Source organism: Cuculus canorus, chromosome 3, assembly GCF_017976375.1.
Source record: "Cuculus canorus isolate bCucCan1 chromosome 3, bCucCan1.pri, whole genome shotgun sequence".
Taxonomy (NCBI): domain Eukaryota; kingdom Metazoa; phylum Chordata; class Aves; order Cuculiformes; family Cuculidae; genus Cuculus; species Cuculus canorus.
The window spans coordinates 34100059-34110354 of NC_071403.1; positions in this window are offsets into that span (position 1 = coordinate 34100059).

The following is a 10296-nucleotide window of genomic DNA, read 5'->3' on the forward strand; positions in this document are numbered from 1 at the left end:
CGGGGGGAGCCAGCGGGCGGGGCGGGCCCAATCCCCCGCCGCCGGGGGGGGAGAGCGAGAGAGAGATAGGGGCGGGTAGGACGCGCGAGAGCGAGCAGCGTCAGGCGCCTGCTTGTCCTGGTCTTCTTCCACAATCACACGCGCTGACAGGGAAGGAGCCAGGGAGGAGTCCTCATAAAGGAATTCTTGGAGGAAATTCTTTCTTCGCCACCCCCATGCCGTGCAGTGGTGCAGCCCACCGGCGGGCGCCGGGATTTGTCCCCGCCCCCTAGCGGCGCCCTGCGGCGCCTGCGCGGAGCGGCCGCCGCAGCGGGGTTGTATGGGGCGGGTATCGCGGCGGCGCGTGGAGGGGGAGCGCGGGGCGTCCCTTGGCCGCGTCCCCTGCTTGGCAATAGGGTTGTGGCGACTCCCCTCAGCTGCTTCTGCCCCGGAGCTGCTCCCCCGGGCAGCGCGCCTCTCTGTACTGCGCCCCCAGCCCGTCTCCCCGGGGCGGGTGCAGCTGCTCGGCAGGCTTGGGGGGGGAGCGGGAGCGTCGTGTCCTGGGTCTCCCCTAAGGGGGGAGTCACGCAGTTTTGATCTTTTCCAGAACCAAACCGGTTTCCGGGTTTTGTTTATTTGTTTATTGTGGTTGTTTTATTTCAGTTTTCAGAACTGGAGTTATGCACGACTTCGGGATTGTTTTCTTTAAGTAATGAAAGGCTCGCAGGGCTATGAGCGAGCTGCTCTCTTACTCTTTCGAAGAGCTCAGCTGCACTCAGCCAGCCAGGTACTGAGGCTAGAATAGAATAGAACAGAACAGAACAGTTTGGATTGGATGGGACCTTAAAGATCATCCATCTCCAGCCGCCCTGCCACGGGCAGGGACATCCCACTAGACCAGGCTGCCCAAGGGCCCGTCCAGCCTGGCCTTGAGGAGGCTGTAGCCAGGCTTTGGGCTAATGCAGAGGTGGGAGCACTCCTGGCCTATTTACACTGTCGCTGCTGAGTGACCCTGTTGTAGAAGAAGTTTAAAGCATATTTCCTAGTAAGCATAGGCATTACTTCTTCCAAAATCAAGGCACGCCACATGAGATGAAAGTAGTGGTTTTGTATAAAGGCCTTGATATCTGAATTGAGTTTCATGTTGAGATCTACCAGCAATTTCCTGTGCCTCAGTTCGGCTACAAATGCAGGAGGAAGAAACACAGAAGGTCAATATGATTGTGTTTATACTTAGCCAGTAACTACAGCTTTCTTGTATTTGCATTTAGATAACGTCTCACACTTGTTAGAACTTCAAGTCTGTTACATCCGCAAGTATATACATCAGTTACACAAAAGATTACTGTTTCTTCAGCTGACTTGAAAATCCAATATTTAGGGTTTTACACTCAGAGAAGTCTTGACCATGGTTCCTTGATTTACTGGAGTCTCCTAAATGACCTAGAAACCACGATTGCTGCCACATACTTTTACATTGTGTAAATGCATACTTGTTATCGATATCACCCATCAAAACAGTACATGTTCAAAAACTGGTTAATTGTTCCCAGAATTAGGTTATTTTCACTCCTAGAGATATCTAGCAGGAAGCTGGGCCCTTGCATCTGATAAAAGTTGTCGTTATTTTGTTAGACAAAACCAGCTGTTATGTTTGTGTTAACTGTACGTATACACTCAAAACCCTGAGGATAAAGCAAGGACATGCTGAAATAAAGGTGATTTCTGGATTTGTTTTCCTACTCTCTATGTTGTAACAAAAGGATACTATTTTGTCACATAACTAGATGGTGTAGCATATTTTAAAAGCATTTGCTATATTACATTTAGAAATTTCTCTCTTAGGAATAACATACGAAATTTATTTCTACAGCTTATGATACAACTGATGTGCTTCTTGCTACAAGCTGCAGCAAAATGCCCACGTAACATTATAAGCTGTAATAAGCATATTACTAATTTACCACTAACTTTCTTTTAGTCTCATCCTGCTTAATGCTGTCACTGCTTAAACGGCATTAGATTGGACTGCAGAAGATGCATATGCTGGTTACCTAGTACAAAATAAAGTATTATGTACTTCTTAGACTATTGAAATTCAGTGTTTGTGAAGTTACTTGATGTTTTGTAGGTGCCTGATGAACATTTGTATCCAACAATATAGTAGTGGAAGTCAGCTGGCTCAATATGAGGAATACTTTTATATGCACCATGAAGGGAATTCAATACTAGCAGTGATGTATTGTCTAAGTTCTTCTTAGGGACTTTATCTAAACCAAAAAGTTCAAAATTACATGAAGAAGTTACACAATTAGTTTCAGATGGGTACGCAACCTCATACAGAACTATAGCTCCTTTTAGTTTAAATGAAGCCAAAGTGACAGTGGCTAAATCAAGAGAAGCTGCTTGGCTTTCAGGGTGAAAATAGCTATACATGTTCTTTTAATACCTGAATTTACCTAAGTGTAGTTCTCATTTAGAGAAGCTCCTAGGATAGTCAAGCTCCTTGACTCATACCTGAATTAAGGAAGTGCAAAGAAGCATAGAAAGTTATCTTTTATCTCGAGAGAAAAGAATACATTCACTGAATTTGCAATAATTCAGTATTACGGTAAGCTATTAATTAAGAACACTTCTAGAAATGCAAATTATGCAGATTCCTTAACAAGCAGGTTTGAATGTAAGAGCATGAGAGCCATGCTGCACAAAAGCTAATTATATGGAAAAAGCTCTGGACCAATCACTACCCACGGTAAGCACACATGAACATCAGCTACTGAAGTCCTAGGCCAGTTCCGAGACAGAAAAGAATATACAACAAAGCATAAGTGAGGAAGGTGACTATTCTAATATGTAGCTCCATGCAGACATGATTTTACAACACAATGGAGGTATTTTTATTCCTTCCTATAATTGCTTATTGCTGTTACTGGATGACTTTTAGCTTTATTTCATCCTTTCTCTGCATCATTGTACTAACATTAGCTTGTTCTTTCACACAGTATTTATGTTATACCTTAGATAGTGTTTATTTAGTAAGTGACATAAAAGAAGAATCAATAAGGAGCTTTTAAACAGAAGAATAACTTTAAGCTTCAGCATTTGTAGCCAGCACTGCAATATAAATTGTTGCTATTTCTCATGTCTCTCCTAAAGCACATCTACTGTGAAAGCTCAGTGAACACTTATGCAGACAGTGAACAAGAAATCTTCTATAGGTAAAAGTTTAAAACTTTATTTTTCCTGTCAAAAGGTGTTCAGGATAGCATTCTCAAATCCAGAAGATGCCTCCCATTAATCGCCAAGTGGACTAATGTGTTTTAAAACTAAAGGCTTAACAGAAACCTCTATAGCACCATTTTTTTTTTCTCCTAGCAGGTGCTAGAGAAGAGTGGCGTTATTCATATGCCACAGAAATCATGACTAGATCACCTTCCTTCTCTCTCCTTGCATAATCTAGGAGCAGAAAAGATACCACTAGAAAGCTTCCTATCACCTAGACCATTACTTACCCTTAACTGCGTAACTCCATGCACTCTTGTATGTACAGCCACCTCAGTTCACTTTAGCAAAGCTCAAAAACTAATCAAGTTAACAAAAAAACTCCAGAGAAATTAAACTCTAAAAAAAAAAAAAAAAAGATAAAAAGCAAAGGGAATGTTTCACCTAACAATTCCTGAGCTGCCTCTGTTTCAAGGCCCAGAAGGAACCTTTTAAACCACCTCACTCCAGACAACACACTCAAAAACGCCAAACCAGTTTAACCAAGAAACGCCCTCAAAATCTATTCATTAATTTACTTTCTCATAGAATAGTTATCTATTACATCGTTAAGTAAAGTAAAAGTCCAGTCCAGTCCAGTCGAACCCTTCTTTAACTCTAGCCATACTCATGCTCCTCTCTATTGCCCCTCGATTTTATCTGTGGAAAGTTAGCATTTTCAGGTGCTACCTATTAGTAGCATTCACACATACATAAATGCAAGGATGAAAGTCACAGACAACATTATTGATTTGTCCTACTGTTCAGTAATGCTAACAATCTCTTGACAGAACAAAAGAGAGTTAACATGGAAAAAGTAGTTTTCCCAAGACATCCATAGACCTTTACTAGAGTTCTTGATAACATAAAAGTAAATAAAGCTTTAAGGCTGCTTTCCTGAGAAGGAAACACAGGTTTCATCATGCAGATACTTTGCTAATGAAATCACTTTGCGCAGAATGTCAAAGTCATTAAAGAACAAATAGATAAAGAGAACTAAACAGAAAATTAACTGTGGAGTTTGGATTTTCTCCCTTGCTTATTTGTGCAATAAGCACTGGCAATAATGCTATCTACTAATTGCTTCTGAATTTCAAGAGCGTAGACTGCTGAATAGTCTCCCTTAATCACTGCTGCAAAGTGCTGGTGTACAATAGTCTTTACTGTCATTCTGGGAGCTAAGAGAACTTGCTGTGCTCCCGAATGCTCATGTCAGTACTAAAACACGGCAGTGAATTCAGTTTAAGTGGTAGGCTAATACAGTATTTTCTCTTACATGACTATCATTTCTCTGTGTAGTGTCTTCATGTCTATGTGATGTGTGTAAACACAGTACATCAGCACTATATTCTGTCTGGGGCAGCTGTAACCGCCCTTTGAATCTCTCCTGTAGTTGCATGAAACTGTTTCCTTGTGCAATTGTGTGCCTGGCAGTCCGATGGCCAGGAAAAGTCTGTCTTCAGTGCACACCATGTAAACACAGATGCAGTTTTTTTATTCAGAATGGTGTGTTATAATGCAATAGCTCGTGTTTTTAAAAAAATGGCTATGTAATGTTCCTAAAGCACAGAAATATCGATACACAAATGTTTTCTTTTAAACACTTTTTAAAAAGTTGTTAAGAGTAAGAAGGTGGATTGCAAGAAATCTGCAGTGCTAGGTGTAGTGTAATGAGAGTAATGTAATTAACCTTTCCTATTTATATTCAAAACTTTGACAGACCTAAAGAAAATTGTATACATTCACCTTCATAAGATCTTAGATAGTGGTCACTAGCTTTTACAGTTAAAATACGGTTTCTTGGTGACTGCTAGAGTGCCCAGTACATACAGTCTTCCAGTGTTCATTGTTTACAGAGAGAGATTAGTTTAAATTATACTGGCTTTTGGTGAGATGACTGAATAATATTCTCTGTATCTGGTAATGCCTGAAGAAGGTTAGACATCTTTTAAAAAGAAAATCTGACAGATAGTTACGACTTTCAAAAAGAAAGAGAGAAAAAAGTAACTATCCATCACAATATATTAGATTTCTTGAAGTCACAGACCTCCATATCAAGCACAGTGCTTGTGAGGTACTGCTTTACTATGCTTTATCATACCTGCTTCTGACCTAAATTCTGAAGTTGGGTGGAAGATAAACTTGTGCAAAGTAGCAGACAGGCGTTCTGAAACTATAAATGATGTTTTAATAGTTCTGTATGCCTACAAATTGCTTGGTTTAAATGTTTCTATTCTTAGTAGTAGTCCAATTTACAGAAATTGGTATGGACAAACACAGGTAAGTGTTTGTTTTCAGTAAGTAGTGGGAGATTTGTAGCGTGGTAGTGGGAGACAGTATGCTGGTAGGTAGTCCCAAGATGAGGAGCATGTCAGGACACAGATGATCTGCTTGCAGCCTATGGCTGTTCTTTAGCAACTCCTGAATAGTGAGTCCTGAACTGCTGTATCCTGTAAATCACTTCTCTATTTCTTCTTTGTCTCAGAGGTTGAACAGGTCACAGCTGATAAGACATTCTAGTCCCTGCATGATTTACTCCATCCTGATTCCTTGATTAACCCTTGATATCTCAAGCAAACGAAAACCAGTGAGCCACTGGCCATCTAGGCAAACACCCTGCCAGTGCTAATTTTTGCATATCAGGTGTTCCATGTGAAGTCTAACTAAAATAAAGCTGTATCTGCATGAGGAAAATTAGCCAATTTATCTTAAATCAAATGTTAAACCAATTTATACTGCTGTGAGACACTGTATAAACACTGTTTCAATTCAACAGTGGAAAGTTGTCTTCAGTTTAAACTGATTATGGTTGTCGGAGACTAATCTGATATAAAGCAGTGTCCACATAGTTATTTGTATGAATTAGAAAACAATTTAAGGTAAGCAGAGGAAAACCTCATGTAACTGGTGCCTATCATTTTGAATTTCCTATCTGATTGAGTCTTGACAATGAATGAGTTGCCAATGAATAAAAATAGACAAAATAAATGGAATTCTAGAGTCTGTATACAGTTCACTGCTCAGAGGACAAGACTGCTCACCACTCTGTTAGCCATACCAGTGCAAAGTTAAACAAAAAGGGTGACCTGAGGATGAATGTGTCTGAAGAGATGTGCAGTTGTCAGCATGCAGATGAGATCCTTGGCAATTCTCTTCAGCTTCATTTCGGCTGTGCAGGAATTACCACCAGGCTTTGGATCAGCAATCTCATTATTGCGCAGTCATGAATGTTCCTTCTCTCCTCATCTGTTCTTAGCATGGATATATCACAGGTGCAATGTACCACAACATTTATTTGCAGCACAGCAAACGTGAATGTCAAAGAACAGAAGCAAAGGTGAGTAAAAAGTTTTTTACAAAATGGGTCCTGAATAAAGATTTTCTCATTAGTTCTCATAAATCTAGTAAAAAAAAAATCATCATTTAGAAGTTTTTAAGCAACTATGTTTTTTTACAAGAAGTTCTGTGAAAAAAAAGTTGGTCTCTCTCCCCAAAATATCCATTCCACCCACTGACCCAGCTTAGTATTACATTCCAGAAACCATATTAATTTCCTGGTTTAGGACCTGTGATTTATTGGTAACTGTCTGTAATAATGTACCATTGTACTGAGATGAAACTACTGCATTGTATACACTGTGCATATTTTGTCCTTTTCCTAGCAGCACTGCATTTAGTAGAGGAAGAGAGTTCTTCTCTACGCTTTTCTGCCATCATTTTTCCAGGAGCCACTGATGTTGATGTGCTGGCTGTACACTCACTTTGCTGCCAAGATTTCTGTTTCCTCACCTCACCCCATTTGATAAGCAGATTTCTTCAGGAACATCACATTCATGCAGGTGGTGGCTGGGAGATCAAAGCATTTGAAGAGCAGGCTGAAGCATGTTTCTTGGCACTGAAGTGTCTGAGGAGCAAACTAAAGCAGAGGTTTTAGGTTCTTGCAGAAGAAAAACAAAAGAAAGTCCCTGTTACATTTTTATTCCCCATTAAATCACCCATGCCATTTTATTTGCTCTTTAATTAGTTTTAGCTCATAATATGGGGATTAAATAACAGACACCTTGAAGGCTGTCTGAGGGCTGGCATGGACACATCTGTCTTATTGACCCCTACAGCACTTTCCTATTTCCAGATTTGGCTGTGCATCCCAACAGCAGGGCAACTGGACCAAGAAAAGTGTCTTCATCGAGTGTCATACTTACCTCCTCAGACCCTTCCTTGGTTCCTGTGCAGATCGGCAGGTCCCTAAAAACCTCTATCAGAATGCCATTCTAGACAAAGATAAGACAGGCAGGGGCACAGGAAGTGCTGCAGTGTGCTTCACCAGCGAGAATACTGTGGTGATCAGTGTTCTCCAAAGGGAAGAGCAGTATGGTGAATCAGATCTGCTGAGTATCCCTATGATGTTACAATAATATGTAGTGTCCATTGGCATAAAAGCTAAGAAAAAGAGAAATGTGAAATGTGATGGCATAAGAAAGCATAATAGAAGGATTGCTGTCTGAAATGACCAGAAGGAATGACAAGGCAGTGATTTATTTTAGCAAGATCATAGCTGAGAGGCTATGACTAGTTGCATTTTGCATACAACCTGAGTCTAAATCTAGCATCATTCTACGATGTCTCCAACCCCGACTGGGGTCTGCCACTCTTCCCAGCATCACAAATTATAAAGTCTCCTAGTAGGCAGTCACCTCTGTGTTTTAGGTTTTCTGTGATACTTCCTGCCTGACAAGATGAGGCAAGTCAAAATGATGCACTGATTTGGTGAGAGATGCAGAGGGAGAAAGCTGGTTCAGGGCCTGAGAATGAATTCTTAAATCCTAAGCTTTTAGCTAGCTTATATCAAACATTTTTTTTTTTCTCTCCTTCTATTAAAATATGATTTACTTAAGCCTAAATGTCTACACAAACAACTGGTTTAGCACCTAAGGCAATTTTATTAGTGGAGGATCTGGACAAGTTACATTCCAAGTGATTCCCAAACTACCTGCTTTCACAACAGTTTACTTGAATAGCCCTACCTATTTTGAGAGCACTGCGTACTTGATTCCACTACGGCATTTATGTGAAAAGTTTTAACAGTTCTAAATATACCTTCAGTCTCCCAAGCGAGTTAGGTTTTAAGAACAAAATATAGCAGAAACCAAAGGCTCTAGTTCTGACACAAAAAGCAAGTAACAGAATGAAATCTTGTATCTTTTTTCAACTCAGGTATTTAGTGCTTTGTCATAGACAATATGAAAACTTGAGGTTACTCTGTCACACATAACCTGATTGACTAATTTCCCACTACTTTTATGGAGTCCTGACTTAAAGCAGGATTTAGTACTGTCCATGAGGTGTCCCTTGATTCATAATTTTAAGCAGAAATAATTAAATATCCTGAGATATTGATATGTAGCCTTCACAATGAAGGCTTATATTTGAACCATCAGATAAACATATGAATTTTCATCTTCCTACCTTCTATTCCAGGGGTGAGAAAGAAGTAGCCACAGATGTGTTTAACAAAAGCTAAGGAAACATATGTTTTCAGATTCAACACTCAGAAAGAGGAGATAGTGAATTTACCAGTTAGGAGAATCCACCTCATGCAGTTGCAGATTTTCTACTTTATCTGATGTTCAAAGAGTTCCAAAGACTGATAAAGACTTATGCGAGAACCTGACAATTGTCAAGAGAAGAAAACCAAATCAAGTCACGTTTCTTGGTGCTTTTTTAGAAAAAAAAATATTGACTTCCATTGCATCTGAAGACAAGCCTAGTCTCATTTTAAACTGTTACTCCAAGTTTTTATGTGAATTTCTCAGGGGTTACATTTCACAGCAAGTAGGTATATATAACTGAAACTTTATCAGTGAGAAGTGTTGGGTTTTTAAATAATTGTGGTTTTTTTTAGACATGGCAAAGTCTGGTTCAGTGTTCAGTGTGCATTCTGGAGTAGAAGAAGAACTCACTGTATTTCTGTCCCTGCCAACTCTTGAAGCAGTATAGACAACTAGCTGAGTCATCTTCTAAAAAAAAGAAACTGCAGTCGCCAGTTGGATGCTACTAACCAAATTTGATAGATATTCCATACAAGTCTGCAGCAGAAAAAGCAGACAGAAGGAAACCACTGGTAGAAACTATTACAGTTTCTCAGATTCAGAAGATACGACAAAAGGCCAATAGGTTTCATGAAGATTATCCACTCCACTAACCTTCTTCTATTTAAGATCTGGGAAAATGTATTTTATCTTAGAATTTGCCAAAGGAGCCATGTGAACTAATCAATTCACTTTTTCAAACACCCTGCCTTATTACTTTCATGAGTAAAAAGTTGTGGTGATGATGAAACAAATTATGTTTCATTTTACTTAATATCATAGCCTCATAAGCAGAAAAAATGCTGACGCTTTTGAACTGTTTTGCTGGATTTCTCCTGAGCTGTGTCCAAATCAGATGGCTACAGGCCATAAAACCTTACTTGTGTCTGTACTCTAGCCCCAAGGGATGACACAAACCCCTTCATTTATGAGTAGGCAACTTAACATACAGGGTATCCTGAGAGAGGGGCTCTCTCAATGTGTCTGGAAAGACTTTCTTCAGCCCTTTTTTTCTTTTACCTTGTGTGCTCTGTGACCCCTCTATTCAGTCACACCCCCCTTATGCAGCTCAGCACCTACTCCAATCTCAATCCATCGATATCTTTCAGCAAGCACACAGATATGATGTATGTGGTAGCGCATGATGGTAGGAAAGATGGGAAAGATAAGAAAGGAACAAAAGATTTCAGAGGCTTCAATGGAGGGAGCAGCATACTCACACCCAAATTACTTAAGCTCATTTTAAGGTCCATGCCACCCTGTTAGGTGCCAGTCATAATCTCAGGTCAACTGTTCTGACATAATAAGAATATAATCAAATCTTTGATGTCAAGATTTAGTTCACTGTCTTTGAAGTTTCTGGAAGTATACATTGTGTGATGACCAAGAGTTAATTTCCAGATGGTCGTGACTCACTCAAAGTGAAGGAGCATGGCTGGTGAGTGCCTGGAAGGAGATGGTGGAAGAC